Source organism: Triticum dicoccoides, chromosome 5B, assembly GCF_002162155.2.
Source record: "Triticum dicoccoides isolate Atlit2015 ecotype Zavitan chromosome 5B, WEW_v2.0, whole genome shotgun sequence".
In the NCBI taxonomy this organism is placed as follows: Eukaryota; Viridiplantae; Streptophyta; class Magnoliopsida; order Poales; family Poaceae; genus Triticum; species Triticum dicoccoides.
The window spans coordinates 294,991,830-294,995,515 of record NC_041389.1 but is presented as its reverse complement, the minus strand read 5'-3'; the positions used below and the strand labels follow the sequence as shown (position 1 = coordinate 294,995,515).

The 3,686-nt window shown below is 47.1% G+C and overlaps 1 pseudogene; it reads right to left on the bottom strand.

Annotated features, from left to right (window-relative positions):
• Positions 1 to 515: 515 nt before the first annotated feature.
• LOC119308522 lies at positions 516 to 2,470 on the bottom strand (annotated as a pseudogene).
• Between the last annotated feature and the right edge of the window lie 1,216 nt (positions 2,471 to 3,686).

The following is a 3,686-nucleotide window of genomic DNA, read 5'->3' as shown; positions in this document are numbered from 1 at the left end:
GCGGAGGGTCCTATATCTACAGTATATAGTGCCGCTCCCGGAACCCGGAGTGTCACATTTTACCCTGTCTACAAATGTTATTCAGAACTTAGAACAGTGCTGCTCACACAATGACACTGTCAAACCAAATTTAATTCAGAGCTCTTTATCAGAGACACAAACCGGATTAACCAACACCCAGTAACAGCCTGCAAAGACCATCTCAGCAACTGGAACTCATTGCAGTATATCATCACACCACCAAATTCTTTCAATTCACTGCAACTTCTCCTTAGCCCTTACTGTACTAGCTGTTAGAGTTGTGTCGAATATTATTGTACAAGGTAGGTTACAGTTGGACTTGGTTTTGGACTGTGTGTAGACAGGGTAGGAATTGTGTCCTAATAGGACACTTGTATCCTAGGCCTCTCATATATATCGGGGGTAGACACACGATGTAACCTATGCCAACATAATAGCACAGGCACGCGGGGGAGCCGGCGGCATGTGCCGGCACCCGGGCGGCTGGGGTGCGGTATTGTGACGGTGTCACGGGGAGGAGCGCCCGTAATCATGCCCCGGGGTGTAGCCATATCGGTGAACCTCGTTAACAAATCTCGGTGTCGTGCTTCGTGTGATTGCTTGGTCTTCGGTAGATCAATGGTGGCCTCGGATTAATTCTAACACTAGCTACTGCCTGCAAAGACCATCGCAGCAGTCGCCAAGATGCTGCTCCCGTCGCCGCCGCCACCACCACCAACATAATAGAAAACCAGGCCGCCGACGAGCGCAGAGGCGATCGAAGTCGTCAGATTATCGTCCAAGAGCGTGCTGACCGGAAGTGACTCGACAATCGCCGCTGCAAGCGACGTGATGCCGAAGGCAGCGACCATGGTCCAGCTCTGCTCCACGAATCCGAAAAGGTGGAAGTAGCACATGAAACTGCAGGCATACCACATCCAGTATTAGTTGCGGTCTTTCAGACTGTAAAACAAGAGATGACTTCAGGCTTCAGGGTCAAGTAGGATGTATGCATATCTTGTTGCTTACAGGATCGATGCGATGAAGCCGGCGAAGAACATTGCAATGCTTCCGGCGTAGGATTTGTCAGGATTGTGAGGGAGCTTTACATGCCCGAATCGCCTCCCGGCTATGTCAGCCACACCTGAAAGAAGCAGCATACAAAGTCATGCTGTTTTCTGAAACCTTCGCTCCAAGAATCATTGGATTGGGTAGCAGTACCGGACAAAAATGTACTCCCTCTGTCCCATAATATAAGAACGTTCTCCAAGCTAAAACAGTTTAAAAAACATTCTTATATTATGGGACGAGGGTGTAATTGTATGAGAAAGAACTAGTACCGTCCCCCGCGCACAAGTTGCAAATTACAGCGATGGAAATGGGAGACGTCCTCCAAAAGATTACGGTAGTGAGGGTTATAGTACACGCGTAATAGAGTGGACCTTTGAGAAGCTCTCTAGAAACAATGGAGAAAACATGAAGATGTAGTCAGTTCATATTGTAAATGTAAACAACACGGTGATACATACAGTAACACAGATGGGGAAAAAGAGAGGCTACCTGTAGTCTCCATTTCTTGTCATCGAGTTAACCACGCCGTCATCTTTAACTACACCAGATCCAATCAAGGTTACCTTTATGATATTGAGCGCAATGACAATTGAAGCGAGAAATGGAGCATAGACATCATCTGCACTGCAATGGGGAAGACATGTTAGAAAGGTAATGCGCATAGTTTATGCCAAATGAAGAGCTTTGTTCGTTGGTGCTCTTATTTACCTGAACAAGGGCCATGAGGAAATATACCAGCCCAACACTGATGTGCACCAGCTTCCTGCAGAGTTTCTGAAAATGCAGAGCAAAGGACCCCAATCAATCTCTCATCAATAATTTGCATGCGAGTCTCCATTGTCTTGGTAACCAAACCACCAGGTTAGTAATGTTCCAAACTTTTCGACCATGCTAAGTAATTTTGGTAGCTTAATTTCGCCTTCTAATTACATGATTGGCCAGTGGGGCAAAAGGAGTACAACTAGAAGCCGAGAGATAACATTAAGTGAGAGATGATTGTTAATTGGCTTGTGCAGTTTAGGGTTTGAATTTCTCCGTGCAAATTGAAAGAATCATCGATCCCCAACAACAACAACAAAAACGGAATTATTTAGGTGGCGAGCAGAGCTTACTTGGTCCAAGAGGGCGCGGTTGCCGACCTCCTCCCAGAAGCGGAGCACCGCCATGGCGACGCATCCGGTGAGCACGGCAGCGCCGGCGTCCCGGAGAAGCGGGCTCTCCGGCCACATGGATCCACCAACGCTTAGCCCCACGTAACTCGCAGACAGGAACTCAGAGCTCAAGCCTTTTCCCACAGATTTGTGGCTGCGGCAGAGCCTGCAGGAAGACCAAGACAGAATGACAGATACGCAAAGCTCAACCCTTTCTTCACAGTTTTGTGGCTCCTGCAGGAAGACCGAGACAGTTGTGCTATAATAAATACGCTATCGCCAATCTCTAGCTGCCATTGTCCTCGTCAATGTCAAATTGTGTGTATATAGTTAATGGAGCTATTGATTAATTCTTGCTCATTAACTTTCCCATGTGGCTCTGAGAGTGGACTAAGTGAGATCGAAACTACTTTAAGCACGACACTCCTTGCACGATGCTTGCACGACCGGTGATCTAATAAAGGTGCAAATTCACGGATCAGACCTGATCAAAGGCTTAGCTGACTCTGTCGTCCATAAATCGTGCAAGGACTGTCGTGTGTGTGGCAATGACTTCGATTTTTTTTTAAAGAACATACCAACTCTATGACTTCGGATTTTTTTTCTCAATAAAAGACACTTTTATCATCTCAAAATGTAGCATCAAGTCGATACAAAGCATTTAGAGTATCACCCGGTAGAATGCACATAGCCAAACACCAAAAATCTAATAAAATGGAAGGAAAAAAACGATAATTCGGCAACAGTAGACTAGAGTCTTATAGACTATGCCTATGTCGAAACGGCTGGTGGGCTGATCCGGAGATTTATGCTGCCACTCATGTTGGGTAAAAACCTCCATAGCCACTTGCTCCAATCGCGTACACACCGCCTTGAATAGCAGTTGGTACTCCGCTCGTTGCATAGAACACATATAAAACGAGTGTGTACAACGAAAAATAACCTACAGAGGAGAAGCATTTTTGCCATTTAAAACCAAATCATTTCTACCTAGCCAAAGCGACAATAGTAAGGCATACGCTCCCATCCTTATCAATGTTTTGAACCTATTTAAAATACCGTCCAACCAATGACCAAAAATATTGGCAACACCTGTCGGCGGATACAAATTCGATGCTATTTGGATGACTGAGCACGTAGAATGTGCAAACTTGCATTGAAAAAAGATGTGTCTGATTGTCTCGTCGTGAGTACAAAAACAACACTTCTTACTTCCTGGCCAGTTAGAGCAACTCCAACGAGGCGACCCATTTCGTCCGCCGACGTCCGTTTGGGTCGGCGCGGATAGAAAAGGCGGCCCAACACGCCGACCCAAACGGATGCGCGTCCGCTTTTCGTCCGCGGGGGACCCATTCCGGGCCCATTTTTAAGACGGATTTGCATCGGCGCGGACACGAGACGGACACGCGCGCGTGCCTACTCTTCTCCCCGGGCCCGCCGGTCGGTGGCAGCCAGCATCATCCC